The 24,243-nt window shown below is 46.9% G+C and overlaps 1 long non-coding RNA gene across 2 annotated transcripts in view; it reads left to right on the forward strand.

The window, feature by feature from the left end:
* Positions 1 to 24,243, forward strand: part of LOC125935498 (uncharacterized) — an 80,561-nt gene that overhangs the window by 52,080 nt on the left and 4,238 nt on the right. The window contains exon 3 of one of the 2 annotated variants that reach the window (XR_007461696.1): positions 1,081 to 1,768. The exons of the other annotated variant lie outside the window; for it this stretch is intronic. This is a non-coding gene — a long non-coding RNA (uncharacterized LOC125935498). Of the gene's footprint in view, positions 1 to 1,080; positions 1,769 to 24,243 lie in introns of those variants that run through there. 2 annotated transcript variants of the gene reach the window in all.

Genomic DNA, 24,243 nt, shown 5'->3' on the forward strand with positions numbered 1-24,243 from the left:
CTCTCTCTCCCTTTGTCCCTCCCCCACACATGTGTGCATGCACTCTCTCTCTCTCACAAAATAAATAAACATTAATAATAATAATAATGTAGAAAAATAACAATGTAGAAGAACATCTTCATAATCTTGGGTAGGGAAATGGTCTTAAACAAAACACAAAAAGCAATATTACAAAGGAAAGACGGATAAAATGAAGAATTTATATTCATCAAAAGACAACATTAAGAGAGTGAAAAGGCAATCTACAGAGTAGCAGAAGATAATAATAACAGATAAAACTATCAAAGGCTATGGGGTGCCTGGGTGGCTCAGTCGGTTAAGCGTCCAACTTCGGCTCGGGTCATGATATCATGGTTTGTGAGTTCAAGCCCCACATCAGGCTCTGAGCTGACAGCTCGAGGCCTGGAGCCTGCCTCCGATTCTGTGTCTCCCTCTCTCTGCCTTTCTCCTGCTCATGCTCTATTTCTCTCTTTCAAAAATAAATAAAACATTAAAAAAATTTTTTTTTAAACTATCAAAGGCTTTTATCCAGAATATATACAGGACTCATGAGAAATAATAACAGAAGACAACCCAGTAGAAGAATGTGCATTCCAAATTCATCAAGCTATATACATTAAATATGTATAGCTTTCTGTATGTCAATCATACTTTAATAAAGTGGTTTTAAAATAAATGAGTAAATAATACAAAAAATAGAATAACTTGGGAAAAAGAAAAATGGGCAAAAGATAGGCACTTTGAAAAAAAGAAACACAAAGGCCAGTAACATAAAACTGTTCAAATTTTTTGGTCATCAGGCAAATGTCAATTAAAATCACAGTAAGATATCACTACATACTTACCAAATTGAATAAGCAAAAACATTCATCTATATAAATTTACATAAAGATGTACAAACATTTTGGAAAACAGTTCAGCATTATCCAAGTAAGCTGAAAGTAACATACACTACGAGCCAGCAATTCAATTCCTAGGCAAATATCCTACAGAAAAGAGTGTTAATAGGACAGGAAACATGGACAAGAATGGTCATAGGAGCTTGGTTTGTCATAGCCCTGTCATAAATCTGGTTCCCAGGAAACAGATGCTGAGATGGAGTTTGGAGCACAAGATATTTATCATGGACATTAGGAATCAACATCAATGAAAGGAAGGGAGAGGAAGCAGGATTGAGCAGAAGAAGTCCAACTGTGATGCACATTCATTGACGTCTAAGCCAAGTTGGCAGGGAACTCTGGAGCAAATATTGTGCATCTGGATTGTCCCAGATTGGATTAAAATGGCCCAGCCTCTATATCCCTGCTTTGTTCAGTCACTGGATGCCAGCTGCTCTGAAAAGGGGCAAGGCAGCCCTCTGCAGCTCAGGCAGACCCTGAATAAACTACTAGCTGCAGGTTTCTGCTTATCACACTCTCTGCAACTGGACAGCAAATCCTTCCTTGAGGAAGGATCTGGGTGACACATCTTTGCGTCAGCCACAAGCCCAAACCGGCAACAACTGAAATGTCTATCAACTGAGCAAATGAAGGTTAAACTCTGCTTTGCTCATACAACATACCCATAATTTCCCCGTGTTTCCACATGGCACTTTTGTGTTCCATCCGTCCCAGGGCAACCACAGTTCCCATCCTTGCCAGTACTTGATTTGGTCGGTCTTGTTAAATTCTGATCCTTCTAGTGGGTTCATAGTTTTCATTTATATTTTCCTAATGACAAAAGATGTTGAGCATCTCATGTTGTTTATCTGTTACCTAAATAACTTCTTTGGTAAAGTCTTCTAAAATTCAAGTCTTTTGCCTGTTTTTAAATTGTGTTGAATATAATTTTTGTATAAAATTTGTATATATAATTTGGATATGGGTCATACATATAGGCCTCTAATCCATATCATATAATTTTTATATATAGTATAAATGATATATGTATGTGGTATGAATTTGACATATGCCTATCCAATAGTCCCAGGACCATTTGCTGGAAAGATTGTTTGCTCCCCATTGAGTTGCCTTGATACTGTTTTGGTTTTTTTGTGTTTTTTTCCCCCCTAAGTTTATTTATTTACTTTGAGAGGGAGAGAGAGAGAAAGAACACAAATGGGGGGAGGGGCAGAGAGAAAGAGAGGATCTCAAGCAGGCTCCGTGCCATTAGCACAGAGCCTGGCGCAAGCCTTGAACTCATGAACTGTGAGATCATCAACTGAGTCGAGATCAAGAGTCGGTTGCTCAAATGACTGAGCCACCCAGGCGCCCCATCCTTGGTACTATTTGTTAAAAATCAGTTGATCATGTATGTGTGGGTCTATTTCAATCTTTATACTAATATTACATTTTTTACACTAGCTTTTTAGATCACTTGAATTCATTTAGTGTAAGATTTAAGGTAAAGATCTGGATTTATTTTTTCTCAAATAGTGACTTGTCCCTGGGGCAGGGGGAATCATGCTTTTTATCTCTACTGTTTTGAGGGCAAACTTTATTTTATAGAGATTTATTATGCCATATGTAAGACTCTATTTCTGGATAACTCTCTTTCATTGATGTGTCTGTAGTTTTATTTTTTGGTTCTATGAAGAGAGTTTTGAGTAATATTTCTATGTGGGAGTAAAGAGGGAGCGCAGGCCTCTACCTGCTCTGGGAATACTGCTCTTCCTCAAACCTCCAGACCACCATCAGAGGAGTGAAGAGGGCTCCCGACAGGTGCTCTCTCCTCTCCCCTCCCAACAAACCCAGCCTGGCCACCACCCTCTGCCTTGGGCTCCTCGGGACTGCTCTCAACAGCCCCTTTATCCCTGTTCATACCAGTCCCACATGAAGTCCAGAATTCCAAAGGTATCCTTCACTCCAGGACTCTAAGCCCCATGTGCCTCTGCATTACCCTTTTCTGACCTCATCGACTACCCTACCCCATGTCTAGAAATCCTTTCACTGGTCTCTGAAACTCATGGTCTGGCATCAGTGAATTTCCCCATATCCTCAACCTCATTTCAGAATGTCATCTTTGCTTTCTTGCTCTAATGGAAAACTGCCTCTCCTGTAAGGACTCCGCTTTCCCTTCAGCCTCTCAAGTGGTGGCTCTTTCCCCTACTGTGGTCCTTGTGTCCCTGGTGGGATCGGGAATGACCATTTTGCTTCTCAGTGTCACAGTTTGCCCTCCTCCTTGGAAATACCCATGTCTGGAAGCCATGTCATCAGACAAGACCACCCGTTCCTCCACTTTTGACATCCATTGACAGGCCCCCTTGGTCTCTCCCCCTTGTTCTTTGAAGATTTTAGCTCCTGGCCCATCCTAGTTCCCCACCTTTCCTCTCCAGGGGCACTCCTGCCTTAGTTTTTAGTTTCTCCATTCATGTAAATGAACCAGCTCTTTCAGCCCCTTGGCCTCCTCTTCACAATCTTGGCTTCCGTAGTACCTCAGCCTCTTGCTCCAGCAGCCAGACCTCCAACTGGTGGTTATCTGTCAGTACAGTACCTTCATTGACTGGGTGATCTGTGTCCCCTCTCAGTAAACAGTACCTCTCTCTCCACCTCACTCCTTCTTGTGCCCCCAATCCAACAGCTCGTCTTGGAGCCTACTGATCCAAGCAAATATTCATGTTCCCTTGCCTCCTCAGTCCCCCTTCCCTTCTTACCCAGCTCACATTCCATGGTCTGATGCCATACTCTCTCCCTCTCCCCTCCCTGTAGAATGGTCATCTGGCAAAACCACAGCCTTGGTTAAACTCAGCCCTCTATCTACCCTACACCTGCATCCACAGACTGCCTGGGACAAATAAAAACCCACAATGGGCTGACCAGTCTCACTTTGAATTAATGAACCCAAGCCTCCCTCAGTGAGACCTATAGGCTGCCCAGAAATCGTACCACACCTCCAAGGGCACTTACACTCTCTCTCTCAGCCGACTGCCTCATACCTCCTCTTCCACCTCACTCTCAGCTGACAACCTGTTCCTAGCTTGCTAAGAAAATAGAAGCCCTCACCAGAGAAGTTCCACGGGCTCCACCACTACTTCCCCCACCCACTTGCATCTGTGCTCATCAACTCTGGTTTTCATTTTGCTAATATGGGTGAACTGTCCATGCTCCTATTTAAGGACAGTCCCCTTTTTTTGTACACCAGATGCTATCTCTACCTGTCTACTCAAGGACTTCACTCCAACATTTATCCCTTTTCTCACCTACATCATCAAAATTCCCTCTCTCCAGGATTATTCCCATCAGTACACAAAAATACTGTGATTTTTCCATCTTAAAGAAAAATCATGTCTTGGCCTTATATCCCCCTCAAACTCTCACCCAATTTCTCTGCTCCTTTTTATGGCCCAACTCCTAGAAGGAATGGACTCTTCTTGCTGTCTCAAGTCCTCTCCCTGCTTCCTTTCTCCCATCAGGCTTTAGCCCCCACCACTACAGCAAAGCTACCTCTGTCAAGGGCTCTCCATGTTCTCAAATATCAGGCTTCACCTTGCTTGCTTCTCAGTAGCATGTAAGAGTTCATCTCTCCCTCCTTGGCACCTGGATCATCACCACCCTCTCGTGGTTTCCCTCCTACCTCTCTGGGCGCTCATCTTCTGTCTCCTTTGCTGGCACTTCCTCATCTCCAAGGCTCAGTCCTTGGACCTCTTTTAATCTCTTATCTTCTTGCAGTCCCTTGATAATCTCCTCCAGTGTCCTGGCTTTAAATAACATTCCGTTGCTGACAACTTGCAAATTTATATCCCTGGCCTAAGCTTTTTTCTGAATTCCAACTTATATTGTCTCTAGGCAGACTCCTGAAGCTGAATCACGGCCGCCCCCCGCCAATCAGTTTCAAGCTCACTAGCTCTCCCCCATCCCATAGCTGGCCCACTTCCCTGTAGATTTTGAGTTTTGAACCCAGATCTAGAGGATGAAGATTAAGACTTTCCTTTGCACAGGCCTGTGGAGTGAGGGCAGTTGGAGTGGGGGCCAGTGGCTCTGTGCACATTGCAGGCTGCTTGATTCTCAATCCATTTTGGGCTGGTGAGCAGCTCAGTGTGAAGCACTCCTGGCTAGTTCAGGGTGGCCACTCAAGGTGGCATCTCATGGGCATACAGGTACCTAACCACCCCCACCCCCCCCCCCCACACACACCTGTACATTTTGCCTGCTCTGTGTCTCCTTCCTACCTTCCTCTCCAGGTGCAAGGACACAGTGGCCTTCCCAGAAGGCCCGATCCTGAGGACACTGCCCATCCATCTTATGGCCTCCATCCAAGCTGGGACTCTGGACTTCATAGCTCTCTGGGATCCCATGGGGACCAACCCAACTGGGGAGCTCTGTGAGGCCCTTCTGGTTTCTTTCCCACCTTCTCAGGGCTCACTTCTCTGGAGCCATACCTGACCTGGGAAATCCACCTGGACTCTCAAGGTGGATTACCTCCCCCGAGCCCAGTACCCACAAATGAGAGACCAAGAGTGTGGTTCACTGCAGCAGGAGGTGTCTGTCCCCCAAGAAGCTGCCTGAGTAGGCTTCTCAGCAGCAGCTAGGATGAAGGGCAGTTTACCCCTCCCCATACCACTCAGGGCTGCAATTTTGCAAACCAGGAATTAAAGGCTGGAATACTCAACGCCCTGTGGTCTCCCGAAGTGGGAGGACTCTAAAGGAGGATCAACTTCCCTTAGAAGCCAGGCACATTGGCAAGAAGTACTGGGTAAACAAGCAATCTTGGGGCAATGCTAATCTGCTTTTTCCTCTTCTTCAGAGTGTCTGACTGCGTCTAAATTGAATTATTAATCTAGTCCTGTGTGCCCGTGTCACTTTTCCAGACAACCAGTTTATTCTTGACTCGCCCACTATCAATTTCAACATGCAATTTGCAATGAAATTTGACTGATCAGCACTACCGTAATTAGTTGCAAATGTCTGTGCTTGTATTTGTTTGGTGTAGGGGCTTTTTCATTAAAGTGACGGAGGCCAGTAAACACCATGACTTTGCTCTGGGACACAGGACTAGTGGCAGTTATGTTTTGGGCCAGGGCTAGGCTGACTCACAAGAGAGGGTGGGCATTTGGAGTTGTAGCACCAGGAACTGTGTTTTCCCCTTTAACACCCTTGTGTTCACAAAGAGCACTCACTCTAGGTTGGACAGATGATAACATGTGCAATCCATGAGGAAGAAGTGAACTGGAGTTCCCTTGCTTGGTCTCTCCCTTAAGTCTCCCGAGATCTGCTTGCACACCTCCAGTAACAAGGGGCTTTTATCTGGTAAGGCAGCTCTACTTGTGAGAAAGTTCTTCCTTGCCTGGGCTCCCACCTGCCAGCTGTAGGACTGTCCCACCTAGTCCAAGGTTCTGGTCTCAACTCACAGACTGTCACATTGAATGAACTTGGGCCGGTTGCTAAGCCTTATTTTATCCATCCGAAAAAGGGAAATTATCCAATGGGTTTGTCTCCAGGATTGTAACAGTCAGAGTTTCTAAATACAAGCAACAGAAATTGACCTTTAACTTAGGCAAATTGACTTAACTGACTTAAGCTAAATTGATTTAAGCAGGAAAATAATATTGAGCAGCTCAGAGAATCTCTTGGCAAAGCAGAAAAGCAGCCCTGCAGATGACGTGAAAAGACAATCATACTGAAAACTGGCTCAGTCAGGACCTCATTGTTCTCACTGTTGCCACCACCATCGTGCACTAGACCCTATAGGCTAGGCTGCTGTATCCTGCCCAGGTTCTGTGCTGTCACCATCTCCACCACCACTGTGGGTGGCCGGCTGCACCCACAGTAACCACCAAGGAGAACCCTCTGTGATCCCTGCTTCTTTGGGTCACTAGTTCCTGGGTCACTGTCTGGAGCCTTTGTGCCTGAATGGCAGAGCCTCAGTCATGGGCCTTCACCCAGCCACGGGGAGGCTGGGAAAAGTATGCACATGGTACTTCTAGCCTCTGTAGTGGGAAGTGGGCTCTGCCTCAGAATGAGGGGAATTCCCCATCACAGGAAGAGGGTTCAGATCCTGGGTAGCCAAAAAGAAGAACAAAGAATCAAATAATAGGGTAGATGTTAAAAGAGGTTTGAAAAGGTATCAAGCTCAACATACCTACCCAAGATTATTATTAATTCTATTAATATTTCTGCAGATACAGAGGGAAGATAGTTATGATTCCTGCCCTCAAAGCACAGCACAATCAGGGAGTAAAAGGCACGGGCCAAAGGACTCCTGTTCTAGGCAGGGGACGCCCCTGTTGAGAACTGTTGTCGTTTCCCTGCTTAGTAACTGTCCCTCCTCTTCTGGAAATAGCAAACCAATTTTCATCCAAGAAAGTACTCCTCTTATCATTTTCAGCTCATGTGCTTCAGGTGGAGTAACTCCCTGGCTTGAGAGTCACAAGTGAATCAGGCCTGGACAATCAGAGTTGCATAGTGCATTAGGCCCTTTGCAGGGTTGCACAATGGCTGGTTTAGGGCTGAGCATGGGATGTAAGCTGAGCCATGAGGTCCAATCAGAGCCAATACTAAGTATTTGAGTATTCTAGGAAAAGATGTTGTCCTTTCATCTGTACTTAGAGATGTGAGGGTGTCAGCTTGGAGCTGCTGGCAGCTGTCTTGTCACCACACTTTAAGAAAAGGGCCAATCCTTAAGGAAGCAGAAATGAAGAATGCCCTGGTCTGGATGACATAGTTGAGCCCCTGGGTCAAGGTGTGCCTGAAGCCCCTGAATTTTTCCATTATGTAAAACAACCAAGCAAACAAACAAATAGTTCTCTTTTGCTTAAGCCAATTTGGATTAGTTTCATATAACTTGAAACTGAAAGAATTCTAATTGGTTCTCCCACATACACCCTGCCTCAGCATCAGCCTGGAACCAATTCCTGTGGAATGTCCACAATGAAATCACCAGGGGGCCTTCTCTCTGGTATTGTTCTTTACAGCCCCCTCGTAATGGACAAAATTATCCCATTTTGTATATGGGAACACAGGGGCACAACTGAGCAACAGCCTGGGGGACTCAGGATTGACCTAGAGCCCAGGTCTCTGAATGAGGGGACTCTAGTACCATCTCCAACCTCTCCTTATCTCAGCAATAAGTCCACAGAAGTCAGTATGGGAAGTATGGCCTGGAAACAACCTGATCACATGGCTGATGGAGTAGTTGGTAGGATATTTAGTCAAGCACACCCGTTGTCCATGTAGAGCTAACAAACCCAGCCTAGGTCCATGACAAAATTCTTCCTGGCATCAGGGTAATAACCAAACTGGCCCAGGTCTTCTCCAGGATATCTCTAGGGCTCTCTCTCACACTTCCTCACAACCTGCCTCCCCCAAGGGGGCTGTGAGTACTGCCTTCATTATTTCCTACAATGTTTAGTAAGCTAACCATGGTGTTTGCTCTTAATGATGAGTCCTTCAAAGTGATGGAGAGCATTGCTCAAGTCTTAAGGAAGCCACTGTCTTTCCCAAGTAAGACATGGAGGGAGGTTTCTTGCAGAGATGCAATGAGCTCTGTTCCTTCTAAGGATTGAAAATCTGGGCCAGGGAGAGCAACATGAGGGCATAATCCACCTCTGAGAAACTCTCCTTGCAGGTGTTGCCAGTGGGAAGGAATCAGGGTCCCATGAACTAGAAGCTGCTCAGAAAGGAATCAGATGAGGACCTTCCGTACCAGGCTCTGGGAACAGCCTGCCAGTGCTGCTGCAGCCCTGAGCTGCTAAGTCAGTTACACAGGTAGATTGGCCCTGGTACAAGTGGAGAGACCTGCTCAGGCACATGGGGCCTCTGCTGTACTTATGGCACTGTGTGACAACATTGGGATGCCTGAACCTACATGGATCCTTACTGCTTTTGTCTATGGTCAGAAAAGTGGGTTTCATAAGATGGTCCCAGCTTCAAATATGCCTCCTAGTTGTCAGACCCCAAGTTTTGATTTGAGGTCCTGAAACTACAGGTCCCATGGATGCCTAAACAGGACTCTGTGACCTATAGGCCAAGGATCTGGTATTGCATGTGTCCTGCAGGCCCCAGTGTCCCCCATAAGCCCATGAAGCACAATTGTTAGCAGGCGGAGGGTACATCCCATGGATGTATGGGCATCATTTGTGAACCAGTTTTGGAATCGGGCTGGCAAGTGTTTGCAGCCTGAGAAATGGGTTGGGACATTACCTGTCCCCAGAAATGTAAGTAGTTCTAGAAATATCTATCTGAAGTTTTAGCCTGAGCTTTTAAAAAATCCTTTGAAAACTATCAGCAAGTAGGTATGTTTTAAAGCTAAACATAAGCATGTCTGATATCCCAACAATTCCACTTCTAAGTACATATACTCAGCAAGGGTACATACATGTCCCAAAAGACATGTACTATTGCTGGAAACAACCCAAATTTCCATCAACAATGATATCAACAAATCAGTGGTGGTACATTCATAAAACAGAGAATAGCAATGAAACTGAGCAAACTATTTCATAGTCAATAACATGGGTGAATCTCACTGAGCAAGAGAAACCAGACATAAAAATAGCACATACTATATGATTCCATTTATATAAGTTTTCAAAAATAGGCAAAACTAATCTATGGTGACAGAGGATACCATAGTGGTTATCCCTGGGGTCAGTAACTTACAGAGGGCACTAGAGGTTTGGGGGGCTGGTATTGCTGTTTTTGGTCACATAGGTAATAGTTACAGAGGTGTGTTCACAGAAGCTGTGAACTTATGAGCTGAGCGCTTTTCTCCAAGAATATTAGATTTCAATTAAAATGTTTATTTAAAAAAGATAAATAACCCCTCTGACCCAATCAATCCCAGCAGAAATTTCAGAGAGCCTGGAAATTGAGCATCTGTTTCTGTAGTACCTTCCTCTGATCCTTAGTTTTTTGGGTTCTCAGATATCCTATGCATTAAGGTCAGCCACCAGAGCTGTGGGGACAGGGGCAAAGAAGAAGAAGGTGGCTTTGTGCTCCAAGGGCACAAAGGTCTCCAGAAAAGACCAGACAGACCACTGTAGGTGCTTAGCCGGGGCTCACGAAGGTCCACACTGAGGTCAGCCCCCCGCAAGCCTTCTATGAACCAGATAAATTCCTTTCCCAGCCCTCTGAAAGAGAAAAAGGGAGTACATCTTGTTGTAGGGCTAAGGCAGGGAAGGGGCAGAGGGGTCAAGTTGGTGCCCACTTTAGACTTGGCATTGGGTCCAATTTCACTCGAGTCCACATTGTTCAAACTCTCCCAGATTGTCAACTGCCTGCTGGCTCAGCTTAATAGCACATAGTACATGACCTGGCACTTGAGAGGTTTCTAGTGTGTTCATCTAAGAAGAGGGGTCGTGGAGTCAATTGCTCTATTGCACCTTCTCTTGGGGAGGAGAGCTCCCCACCTCAAATGACTGGAAGAAAGGGAAAGAGAGGCTCCTTGGACCATTCCAGTATTAGGAGGCCCTAAAATTACCTTTCACATAGTAGGTGCTTCCTAAGCTTTGTTGAAACATTAGTTAGTTAGGATGGAGTTTCCAGTCCTGGGAACAGGATCTGGGTCTGCCTTAAAGCCAAACAGGCTGTGGGCTATTTGTGGCTTAAAGCCAAATAGGCTGTGGGCTTGGCCCAGAGGGATCAGGACCTGCTCTGCTCTAGGCCACACAGAAGTCCTGGAGTGCCTGAGTCATTGGAGAGGACTGTGTCAGCTTAGAGGACTAGGCACTGAAGTCAGAGAGATGCAGAGCCTACCTACCTTCACCCCACAGTGCAAAGGGGCAAACTGAGTCTTAGAGAAACTCGGTACCTTGTCCCCACCTCACAGCTAACCCAATAAATCCTGGATTAGTGCTGTGCTATGAAGCCTCCTCTATTCTCTCTCTCCTCTAGCTCTGAGTTTCTTCACAGAAGCATCACTGCCCCCTCAACACACACCTACACCTGGTGCACCTCAAGCATTCCCACCTTCTGTCTGTCTCTGGAACAGGGGTCAACAAACTGTTTGTGTCAAGGGTCAAACAGTAAATACTTGAGACTTTGAGGTGGTCTGTGTGTCCATACAGTCTATGTCACAGCTCTTCAACTCTGCTTTGTAATAAGAAAACAACCAGAGACGATATATAAGTGAATGGACATGGCTGTGTTCCTTGATTTATGAACATGGAAATTTGACTTTCATGTAACTTCCACGTGTCATGAAATATTATTCTTCTTTAATTTTGTTTTCAACCATTAAAAAACATAAAAACTATTCTCAGCTCATGGGCTGTTCAAAAATAGGCATAGGGCCAGATCAGGTCCTCAGACCATAGTTTGCTAATTCTCTGTTCTAGAATGTGCTGTCCTGGGGCCCATGCTCCCAGCGTCACTGAGGTGGGAAGTCGTGTCCTCCTGAAATGCAGGTAGTAATAAAGTAACCAACCGTTCTGGTTTGCCCAGGGCTGAGGGGTTTCCCAGGATGTGGAGTTTTTGGTGCTAACACCAGGGCAGATTTAAAAAAAAAAAAAAAAAAAAGGATAGTTTGTCACCCTACGTGGTAATCATTAACCCAAAGAGGAGACAGGCTTAAGGAAGCACCAGCCAGGATTCTAGCATGGCCCCCTAGGGGCTGCCCCACGCACCACCTAGTCCCTGTGGTTTGTGGTGGAGACTTGACCCACTCTGCCTGGCCCAAGGCAAGGAGATGCCCCCCTCCTCCAAGAAAGAAAACCTCTGTGGTCTGGGTGCTCTCAAAAGGCAGGAAGTTGAATCATCAGCTCCGGTAACGTCTCTGTCAGCCTGTGGGTCTGCCCAGGGAGTTCAGCGCTCTAGGCCCAGGGGGCTGGCTCTATACTTTGCTGCTTTCTCTGAACAGGAAAGCTCCAGAATAAGGTTTCCAGTGAGACTTCTGAAGAAATGAGAGCTGTTGAGTCAGACAGTGAGGAGAGCTGGATGGCAGGTCCCCTGGGGCTCTAGCCCAGCTCTGGCCTAAGCTTTCTGTGTAGCCTTCAGTGACTCCCTCACCCTCTCCGTTTCTTGGCTTTGTCTTCTACCACAGAAATGCTCATTCTTGAAATCCCCTTGAATTAAGAATGTGGATGGTGACCTAAGCGAGAGCGTTCTGGGTCAGTGGACAACCCATTCTAGGCTCTACAATCAGAATGCTCAGGCACACATCCCTGTTTCCCACTCACCCGGGAGCAGGACCTGACCAGCTAACCCCTTTCAAACTGGAGAAGCTTCTAGGAAGGTGACAATTATGGATTTAGGGGGCTAAAGGGGAGGAGCAAAGGAAGAGAAGCAGATTAAAGAAGGTTACCCACAGATAATGATGATAATCATACCACTTGTTTATTAGACAGTCACTATGTGCCAGCCCCTAGATGATCTTACTTGATCCTCACAATGACCCTTTCAGATAAAGACTGTCATTATTTCTACTTTATAAGTGAGGCAAATGAAGCTCAGAGAGATTATCTTGCTCACAAATAGCTACCAAGTGGTGGAACGGCCATTAACAGCTTTGTTAGACTGTACTTTTGAGGTTCTGGGACTCAGGAAGCCCACAGGGGGCATTAGGGAGGGATGAGCTTCCCAGAGAAGTCAAGGATCAGGTGAGAGAGAAACTATTCTTCCCGGTGCTGCGCAAAGACCTCCAGAGAACACACAGAAGTCTGGTGGCTGATGACCTTGGGGATTGTACCCCTGGCGGAGGCAGATCATGCTCTCACGGATTCCCCAGATGGTCTCTGAGGGCCTGGTGAGGAAATAGGACACACAGCAGGATTTTGCTGCTAAGAGGGAGCTGAGCATTTATTTCCTGAGCCAAGGCAGCCGGCTCTGCTCCAAAGGTGCCCCCTGAGTGTCTCTATGCTGTTCCCCGTCTTAGCATGGTGCTATGCTAAAGGTTCAGAGCCTTGCGGCCCATAACACACACTGCTTGGTTTCCCTCCTTCTCTGTGAGAGAGGGAACAAAGAATTCAGCAAGCCCAAGAGGGGCCAGTAAGGCCATTGACAGGGGCTGTTTCCCCAACTTGGCTGTCCTTGGTAACCCAGCAGGTAGATAATCCTGGGCAAAGAGGCCAGCCCAGCTGCCCAGGCTACTGACTGGACCCCCCAACATAGGCTCAGGTCTGGCCTGGAGATGCCTTCTCTCCCATGAGCAGCAGGTTCAAAGCCAGACAGCTATACACTTGACCATTCCTTACCCTCTCTGGGGCACCATGAAATTCTCCACACAGCTCTTAATCTAGAAAGTGCTCTATTAATGTTTGCCATGTGGGTACTAACTGGACAGGTAAGAGTGGGAATTTGAGAGGATTCATTAGCTCAGGATCTGGTATGGGCTAGGCCTGGACTGGTACCTTGGGGTGGAGATTGAGGCCTGGAATTTGGATGCAGGGGTTGAGGCCACCCTCCTGACCCCAACCTGGGCCTGCACTGGACCCCAGGCCTTAGGAGCCAAACCATCCTTGCAGATTTTTGGCTTCTATACCCGGCTATTTTAGGCAGCCTAAAGCTAGACTTGATTGTGTCAAAACTGAAATAGCTCATTATTAGACATGGCTGGCTCACCCTTCCAAAGAAACCTTTCTGGAAGACTTGGGGTCTTGTAGTCAGCAAAACACCCCCCATCCCCCCGCCCACCCCCCAGCCCACACCATCCTATCCTTCAGTCCCTCTGGCAGGTAAGGAAGAACAGTCCAGGCAGCCCGGCCTCATCCAGAGCTTTCGCACACAGTGTGGGCTCCATGGGCACACGTGGGACTAAGGGCCCCTGGCAACACAGTGCCTCTGTCCAGGTCTGGGCCCTGCCCCCAGCTCCTCCCCATGGGAGAAAGGGCAGAATAGGACTGGCCGGTTGAGGACACTGTGGGACTGTGCCCAGGGAGTGACAGTTCTGGGCCTCTCCCTGCTCCTGATAATTGCCAGCAGGGGTGTGGAGCCCAAGAGGGAGGCCCCAATCCTTCCCCAGTCCAAAGGCCACTAACAGCCCAGTGGCTGGGAGTATGTCGAAGAGGCTGGGTCTTCAGGCGGGGAGGTTCAGGACAAAGGAGGATGGGCAGGAGAGAAGGAAGAGGCTGGGCTTAGTTCATATCCTAGGGCCTGAATGCATCTCTGCCTGGGTCAGGCTGGGCTTGGAGCTGCCCTCAGCTGCCCCCCACTGTACAGCCTGCAGGCTCTGGACAAAGCTCTGCATCATAGCCTGTCTTCTTTGGCCCCTCCTGCTCCTGGGTGGCAAGTCTCCTGTAGGACTTGAGTGAAATATCACCAGATTTCCAGGTTCCGGAGGCAAGTCCCTGCCTAAGCCACTCCCATCAGAGAGTCTCCCTGCTCTGCCCACCCCACTCCCCGGGAAGGGATACTTGTCCTCATTAGGGGTGGATGCTGTCAGACTTGCCCATGGTGGAATTTCTGAGCCTGGGCAGTTAGGTGAGAGAGATCTTTGGGTCAGAGAGCCCTTTGTGAGCCCCTCAAATTGAGTCAGCTAGGCAGTGCTCCGCTACAGCCCTGTTCACTGTAGGGGCCAAGTGGCCTTCATAGGTCCCCCAGTGTTGGAAGTGGGGACACCTCAGAACTCTCAGGGAGCTCCTAGCAGATGCAGTGTGGCCAGAGCAAAGGGGACAATTCAACAGCTAGGGCCATTGGTGCAGAAGTCAGAGCTCTGCCTCCCCCATCACAGGGACACCCAGGCTCGGTCAGAAGCCTGGGCAGAGATGGTGTTGAGGGGAATATGGAAATAGCCGAAGGGCTACACTCAAAGCCTCTGGCTTCCTGATGCTAGGCTTGGCATGGGGTGGGGAGGAAGCTGAAGAGGACAGACTGAGAATCTCAGAAATCAGAGAAAGATTTCCTACAGAGACAAGTCTGCCGCATGAGATGGAAAAGCTGTCGAGATGGGGGGAGCTGGGAGCAAGTCTGTAGGTGGAGACATGCTAACAGGTGTATGGACCAGTGAGCTGCCCCCGGGGGAAACGTGTACAAAGCTTGTGATGAAACAGCAAGCAGCAGAGTGCTCTGGTCCTGAGCTCCAGGCCCTTGCAAGTCTTCACTGACTGTTACGGGTTGAATTGTGTCCCACCAAAAATGTCCTAATCCCTAGTACCTGTGAGTATGTCCTTATTTAGAAATAGGCTATTTGCAGATATAATCCAGTTCAGATGAGTCATTAGGGTGGGCCCAAAGCCAATATGACTGATGTCCTTGTAAGAAGAGGGGAATTGGGACACAGTCACAGGCACATGTGGAGACACACAGACACAGAAGGAAGAGACCATGTAAAGATGAAGGCAGAGATCAGAAGGATGCAGCCACAAGCCAAGGAATGCCTGGAGCTACCAGAAGCTAGAAGAGGCAATGAAGTATCCTCCCCCTTGAGGCTTGGGAGGGAGCCTGGCCCTGTCAACACCCTCATTTTGGACTTCCAGCCTCCAGAGTTGTGAAAGAACAATTTTCTGTTGTTTTAAGCCATTCAGCATGTGCTGCTTTGTTATGGCAGCTCTAGAAAACTAACACACCAGGCTGATTCTACTGCCTGGAATGCCCTTCTAGCTAGTCTGGTCACTGCCGTCATACAGGCAGCCGAGGGTGGCTTCTCTGTGAGCCCTGACAGCGAGCCCTTGTCCAGTCAATCGGTAAGGTCTGCATGCCAGCCTGCCTTCCCGACTAGACTGTAAGTTCCTTCAGGGCAGGGCCTGGCCTGGAGTAGGGCAGCACAGTTCCTGGTACACTGTGGGTGCTCAGTCACAGAGAGGTGACTGAAGGAATAGTTGAGGGGTAATGAGTGCCTTTCAGACTGGGGCATGTCATCTACTCCTCTACAGCCTGTTCTAGCTTGGGTGGGAACAGGGCAGTCCACAGAGAGGTTATAGCATCATCCCCACAGGCCACTCCCAGCTCTTCTACCGTCCAGCCCCCTCCCAGCCTTGTGTGAGCCTGAATAATTTGGGGAAATTCCTAACCTTCCCTTTCAATCTGGCCATTGGCTCTAAGAGTTTGCCACAACATAACTTCTCAGGTCCCTCCAACAAGGGGACTGTGTCTGTGGCTCGATGACTCATGCACACTGCTCCATCCCGCAGCCTTGGGCAGGACCCAGGGCTGGGGATAGTGCCAGCCAGGGCAGGCTAAGAGCTGGGACATCCCATTGCACCAGCCCAGTCCCCAGGAACGGAGTGTGCTCAAGGCTTCAGGACAAAAATCTGGAAGCAGGGAGGCAACACTCATTTGAGCTGAGATCTGAGAGGCAAAAAGCAGCAGACAGAGGCAACAGTGAGTTCAAAGGCCCTGAGGTAGGAGTGATCAAGAACTGAAAAGAAGGCAGAGGAGGCTGGGGCATGCTGAAAGACAGGTCATGGGTAGGACATATGATTAGACTGAGGTCATCTGGGTAATACAGGGTAATGTCTCCATCTCAAGGCCCTTGATTTAATCATGTTTGCAAAGTCCCTTTTGCCATGTAAGGTAACATATTCCAGGTTATGGAAAGCACACCATAAACATTTTGGGAGGGCATTATTCTGCCCACTGCAGTATCTCGCTCATCCTCTTATCTGCCTCTCACTCCATTGCTACATTTCTGTTCACCTATCTATCTACCTATTTGGATTTGACCATGGATCTACTAACTTTGTCACCTGGCCACAAATTATCTCCCTTCTTACCCCTTTATCAAGTATCAACAAGTTATTTATCAACCTATCATTCCTCCATGGCTTTCATCATTCAATCTGATAATTGTATGATCCCCCAGCCATTGGTCCAATAAACTAATTTTTAAACTCAATCTATCATTTGATAGTCCTCTGTACGTGATGAATTATCAGTCATCTAGCTCCATATTTTTATATGTGTCACATATGTGGACATTCCTTCTAAACACCTACAAATAAATTGAATAAATATTCATGACTGCTTGCCATGTGCCCAATTCTATGTCATGTGTGGGTGAGATACAGGGTTGTTCATACCCCTGGTAACCATATTGGGCCCTTTTTCATCACTGTCATCATCACTGTCGATGCCATCACTGCCAACCTATGCACACTGTCCAGTTTTGTTATCCACGTAGGGATCGTTTTTATATGGACTTACCAGCCAAATCCAGGCTGTTCTAGTCTGCCTTTTGCTCACTAGCCATCCTGTGTATAAATAATGCAGACCCATTTTAACTTGATCTCAGATAAAGTGTAGGTAGAAAACTGTATCTGCTGGGCAAGCATCTTATGCCTCGAATAACAAATCCTAAAGTTAAATGGAAATTATTTTTAGGTTGTCTAGGCAAATAGCACAGAGGATGGGGACTCTAGACAGGCTACATTAGGTGTATCTGGACACATGCAGACACGCAACACACACATACACATGAGCATGGGTACACACAAATGCACACATGCACACAGTCTTTCTTCTGCTCCCACATAGTGAATCCTTCCTGGCTCACTCACACCTTGTGTGTATGTGCACACACATGGCCAAAGTGGACACTTGAACACTGATTCATGCCCTAACCCATCTTGTTTCCAATCTAGGAATCTCACCTCCCCACCTGAGCTGTGAGGTTTTCCAGAGCAAGAATGGTACTTGCCGTTCCTTGGGCATGCCCTCCCAGCCTGGACAGCCAGCAGACTAGACACTTAAGAGCTGTGTGCCTTTCCTTGAATTCTAAGGGCAGCTGGGGATCAGAAAAGTAAGCAGCTAGATGCCCAATGACAGAGGGTCTTCAGGGAAGTCCCTTCTGCCCCTTAGGAATCTGCCTCTCTTGCCCCAGCTGGATGCCAGTGTCTACAGGCTTTCCTTCTTCTGTAGAACTTTCCTAGAGCCTAGAGGAACTGTATTAGGTGGATGATCTTCCTGGAGCTGGCCTAGCTGGGGATCAGCTTGACAAGAATTCCCTTGTTTCCAAGCATGTCCATTGCACAGGCATCCAGGGCCAATTCCTGTCCAAGTCTCTCCCCAGGGCCCTGGCTGGAGATCTAGTACCTTTTGAAGGAGGTTGCCACCTGCCAGAGCTGCAGGTCCTGGATGTCCACCAGTTACAGTGGCTAAGGCCACCCCAGGCTCACAAGTCACTTTGTCCACAGCCATAAGGGAGGAACAGCTTGCTCACTAGTGCCTGCAGGAGGCTCCCAAGGCAACCACCTTGGACTCTGGAGCACTTCCCAGCAGTGGGAAGCTGGTCAAGGCCAGGACACCATTAACGAAGCCTTGACTGGAGTGAGGCATCTCAGGGCCAGCTGCCCTTGCTGCTTCTGGTTCCACGCTGAGGCTAGATTCTGTCCACATACTTGACCCCATCCAAATCCAATTAATGCCCCTCCTCCATCCTGTGGTATCCTCAGGACAGGGACTTCATCTAACACATCTCTGTAAACTGAAGCTAGCCTAGACCAACCATAGGAATTGTATCTGCACCTGTGCACAGCTCACACCAACATCCTGTGGGCCCAGAGCCCAAGTCCTAGCCTGAAGCAGTCTCCACTTCTGCCTCCCAGTCCAGAGCCCTCACTCAGTGGGTTTCATTAACTGTTTAGAGCCCAACACGTAATGAATAATCCCCACATTTGTTTCCTGAGGAACCAAGCTGGGCCAGGTATCCTCAAGCCAAATGTTCTGGGAAGAAATGGTAGTCCATCTGTCAGAGGAGGGAGCTCCTCCAGGAGGCCGTGATGCTCAGAAACCTCCTTTCTCACACTGATTCCCAGTCGCAGCCTGGCCCATGTTTAAGTCCCAGCAGGCCAAAGGCCAAGTGGAGCTTTTCCATGCCCCTGCTGGAGCTCAGTCTCCATGAGAAGGCTCTGGAATGAACTTAGAATCCCAGAGAGACCCTAATGCTGGGGCCCAAAGAGGGCCAAACAGGCCCCAGGCCACCAGGAGTCAGCACTGGGGCTAGACCGGAGGGCTAGACCAGAGGGCAGGCTTCCTGGACAATGCAGTCCATGGTTGGGCTGGGGAAACATGTCCTGCCACCCCCATGATGCTTTTGTCTCTGGAGAATTCTAAGCACCTATGGTAAATGCAAAGGGCTTCTTAGGGCTTCCTCAACAACCATGGGGTTGACTCTTCCTTTTCATCTTCACAACTCCTACGTTAACCCTTCACCTCTTCCCAACTTCACTTCTTACACTACAACACAGGCAACTCATCAACAATTTGATGAGTATCTTTCAGATGCTTTGTTTTCTCTATGAAATTATGTATATCTGTGTGTCTATGTTCAGATTAAAATGTAGGCTTTTTAAGGTGTTTTTTAATACAGATAAAATCTTATTATACATATTACCCCGAAACTTGCTTTTTGTTTTCACGTGTACAGCATAATGATCTGATATTTGTATATCCTGAAACTTGCTTTTCACTTAACACTTTTATTAGAACTTTTTCCACATCAAACACACAAAACCACACAATGCTTCTTTCTTTGCTGCCTTCTTTTTTTTTTTTTTTTAATGTTTTTATTTATTTTTGAGAGAGAGAGAGAGAGTGCACTAGCAGGGAAGGGCAGAGAGAGAAATCCCAAGCAGGATCCACACTATCAGTGCAGAGGCTGACTCAGAGCTCCAACCCATGAACTGCAAGATCATGACCTGAGCAGAAATCAGGAGTCAGATGCTTAACCAGCTAAGCCACCCAGGTGCCCCACTGCCTTCTTTTTGACTGTGGTTTATTTAGCCAGTGCTCTAGTGATGGACATTCAAGCCATTTCCAGTTTTTCTTTTTTCTTTATAAAGATTGTATTTTAGGGGCGCCTGGGTGGCTCCGCCGTTGAGCGTCTGACTTCGGCTCAGGTCGTGATCTCACAGTTCCTGAGTTCGAGCCCCACGTCGGGCTCTGTGCTGACAGGTCAGAGCCTGGAGCCTGCTTCAGATTCTGTGTGTGTCTCTCTCTCTGCCCCATCCCCACTCATGCTCTGTCTCTCTCTGTCTTAAAAATAAATAAAAAAAACATTAAAAAAGAAAGTAATGACCTGACACTGAGTTAGCATTAAAATATATTAAAAAAAAAAAAAAAAAGATTGTATTTTAGGGGTGCCTGGGTGGCTTGGTCGGTTGGGCATCCAACTTCAGCTCGGGTCACGATCTCATGGCTTGTCGGTTTGAGCCCCATGTCGGGCTCTGTGCTCACAGCTCAGAGCCTGGGGCCTATTTTGGATTCTGTGTCTCCCTCTCCCTCTCTCCCCCTCCCCTGCTCACACTCTGTCTCTCTCTGTCTCTCAAAAATAAACATTAGAAAAATAATAATAAAATAAATATTATATTTTATTTTATTAAAAAAAATTTTTAGTGTTTATTCACTTTTGAGAGAGAGACAGAGCGTGAGTGGGGGAGGGGCAGAGAAAGAGGTAGTCTCAGAATCCGAAGCAGGCTCCAGGCTCCGAGCTGTCAGCACAGAGCATGACGCAGGGCTCGAACCCATGAACCATAAGATCATGACATGAGCTGAAGTCGGATGACCAACTGACTGAGCCACCCAGGCATCCCAAAGATTTATTTTATTTATTTTTTTTAAGTAACCTCTACACCCAATGTGGGGCTTGAAATCATGACCCTGAGATCAAGAGTCTCATGCTCTACCGACGGAGCCAGCCAGGCACCCCTCTAATGATATCTTAAACAGATCTTCTTGTGCCCACATCAGAGGGTCTCTCTGGGGTAGATTCCTAGAAGTAGACTGCATGTTCTCATCTCCTACTTCTAACTTGGGGCAACTGGTGGTTCTCACCTTTCATCTTCGACCAGCTTACTAGTATATTTTCCTGTACAAAGGACAGTTCTCTCTCAGAAGGCAGTTCTCTCTCTCTCTCTCTCTCTGCCTAGAACCAGTTATTAGCATCATGTTCTATGCCCCCACTGCACTGCTGTGCACCAGACAGACACATTTCATCTCTCTGTATCATTCTCCCCGCCCCCCCCAACTCATCAAAATTTTTATCTATATGCAGGTCCATCTCCAGACCCTTCTCAACCTTTCTGTATTATTCCACCCCACAGGCTCCCCAGATAGCTTGCCCATCCTGCATATACTTAAGGATTTGTCTTCCTAAATGGGCCAAAACCCCTCTAAAATAGGGTCTGAACCTGGAACTCACTGCCCTAAGATAAAGCCTTGTTTGTATAGGTGCTTGTTAAATGCATGCTATTTCTAATAAAACCAGGTTACCTCCAGCATGGCTACGAATTCATCAGTAAATCCATGGGAAGGGTCTTTGTAAGACTGCCAGATGAAGGGAGATTTGCTTCATTTATCAGAAACCCTATGGAAGGGGAACCTGGGTGGTTTAGTCGGTTAAGTGTCAGACTTCAGCTCAGGTCATGATCTAGCAGTTCGTGTGTTTGAGCCCCATGTCAGGCTCTGTGCTGACACCTCAGAGCCTGGAAACTGCTTCAGATTCTGTGTCTCCCTCTCTGTCTGCTCCTCCCCAGCTTGTGCTGTCTGTCTGTCTGTCTCTCTCTCTCAAAAATAAATAAACATAAAAAGAAAGAAAGAAAGAAAGAAAGAAAGAAAGAAAGAAAGAAAGAAAGAAAGAAAGAAACCCTAGGGGAAAAGGAAAGGGTTTTGCTTACCCTGTTCAACTTGACTTGGAGCCAGCACCTTTGGTTCTTGATGGTTCTTGGACAGAGCCGGGTCCCTCAGCTCCACGCGGGGCGTCTCACACTTTGATGAGTGTCTGGTCAAGCTGGCCCCTGACTTGGCCGGAGTTACTGCCTGCTGCCAGTTTCTGGGGAAGTGTTTAGAAGCCCCAGGGATCTTCTTTGCCTTCTGCCATCTGTGGCCACTGGGCTGAGTCTGAGAGTCTGAGAAGAGACAGGTGGCCAGGCTGGCACATCATCCAGACATCTCCTACGGCTGGTCAGTACCATCTCTAAACCAGCTGGCAAAGGCTCCAGAGGGGTGCTTCTCCCAGGCATGTGTTTGTAGCACCACAGAAAGTAGCAAGGCTGGCTCTTGCCAGGGCAGTGTCTTAAGCCGCAGATGCAGCCCTGGGCAGCTTTCCTATCTGCCCAAACCCCACCTGCAGCCCCTGCCTGGAGCCTAGGAGGCAGAGCTGCTGGATCTGTCCTCTCTTGAATGCCAAATTATGCGCTTTGCATAGGGCTTGGCACAGAGTAGGCAGCCAGGAAATATTTACTGAATGACCAAGAGAATGAATGTTCACCCTCCCTTAGAGGAGGTCACCTAGTAGCACTGACTATATTTGGGAGGGTGAGGATCAGATTCCAGAAACAGAGGAGATGGATGAAAGGGTGAGCAAAGCTCACATGTGTGATCTTCCCAGATTTCATTTTGTCCCTTTAGGATTTGCAGAAAGTCTCTAGGAACTCTAATGTTAGGACAAGTATTGTGATCCAGTTTTCCTAACTCTACTACATCAAGTATCATCTATGGACTGGCACCATCCAAATCATCTAGCAGCCCGTTAGAAATGCAGATTCTCAGGCCCTGCCCCAAACCTAATGAATCAGAACCTTCATGTAAACAGGAACCCAGGTGATTCATGTTCATGTTATTGTTGTACAAGTACTGCCTTAAGCAGCTAGTGGGTGAACATAGGACTTCTCACCTGATACAGTTTGACTGCTGGAGAGTGTGGCTAACTTCATGTGGGGCTTCTGCCTATCCTGATGACTCAAACAAATTATTGAGTCATATATTGTTTGTCTCTCCAGCCCTTGAACACTGTTAGAACAGAGTAAGCATTCAATAAATAAATCTTGAATGATTCTCATGCTCTTTTCTACATTTAGGGTGCTTAGGGTATGCTGGACCTCTGGTTCTGGATATAAATCACAAGGGATTAGAACTTTTGTTCCCAGTAGGGACCCCCGGAAGAACAGCTATTGTCTGATGAGCAATTACTGAGTGCCAGGCCAATGCTTACAAAGTGTGGTTCAAGGCCAAGGGCATCAAGCATGACCAGGTACTTATTAAAAAATGCATATCCTTGGGTCTTGCCCCAGACCTGCCCGTTGAGAACCTTTAGGGATAAAGCCTAGAAATCCACGTTTTATTTTTATTTTATTATTTTATTTTATGTTATTTTATTTTATTTATTTTATTTTATTTTATTTTGTTTTGTTTATGTTTATTTATTTTTGAGACCAAGAGAGATTTTATTTTATTTTATTTTATTTATGTTTATTTATTTTTGAGACCGAGAGAGAGAGAGAGAGAGACAGCACAAGCAGGAGAGGGGCAGAGAGAGAGGGGGACAGAAGATCCAAAGCAGGCTCCACACTGACAGCGGAGAGCCAGATGCGGGGCTCAAACTCATGAACTGAGAGATCATGACCTGAGCCAAAGTCTGACACTTAACCAACTGAGACACCCAGGCGCCTGGAAATCCACATTTTAAAAAAATTTGAGGGTTGGCGGGGAGTGGCTCCTGGGTGGCTCAGTCGGTTGAGCGTTTAGATTCTTGATTTCTGCTCAGGTCATGATCTCATGGTTTGTGAGATGAAGTCCTGTGTCAGGTTCCACAGAGCCTGCTTGGAATTCTCTCTCTCCCTCTCTCTCTGCCCCACCCCCTGCCCGTCTCAAAAATAAAATAAATAAAACTTTAAAGAAATTTAAGTTTTATTTCTTTAAGTAATCTCTACACCCAACATGGGACTTGAACTCATGACCCTGAGATCCAGAGTCGCAAACTCTTCTGACTGAGCCAGCCAGGCACTCCCAGAAATCTCCATTTTTAACAAGCATACCAGGCACACTGAAGTTTGGAAATTATTGCATCCCTAATTACAGAGGAGGAAACTTAGGCACACAGAGGTTGTACAAAGTCACAGAGCTGGTGAATGGTGGGGACAGGACTCTATCCTAAGACCATATGAATGTGGAATCCACAGTTTTAGCCATACACTGAAAAAATTGATGCTGGGTCTGACTGTGCATATTTAGCCATATACATCACTTTGTGTCCACAAAGTTTGTTAGATTATGAACTCGTGAAATACTGGAAGGCAGTTAATGTGTTTTCTTTCTCTCACTTATCTGTAGAATCCATTAAACATGCCTAGTACCTGGAAGACCCTCAATAAAAATCATTTGAATTGAACTCCTACAGATACATGATTATCTATTTCTATAAACATACATATACAGAGGACTTCTCATTTTCAAGTAGAATCTTGGAACAAGGTATAACAACTATAGACTTTCCCACTCTCTCTTGAACCCACTCAGTCAAACTTTCACTTATGCCAGTGTGTTGATGTGGCTCTTATCAGTATCACCAGTGACTTCAACGTGGCTGAAACTAATGATCAATTGTCAGTCTGTATCTAACCTCATTCCTCTTGGTAGCTTTGCACATAGAGCTTTCCTCCCTCCTGAAACACTCTTATCT

Source organism: Panthera uncia, assembly GCF_023721935.1.
Source record: "Panthera uncia isolate 11264 chromosome A1 unlocalized genomic scaffold, Puncia_PCG_1.0 HiC_scaffold_17, whole genome shotgun sequence".
NCBI classification, from domain to species: Eukaryota; Metazoa; Chordata; class Mammalia; order Carnivora; family Felidae; genus Panthera; species Panthera uncia.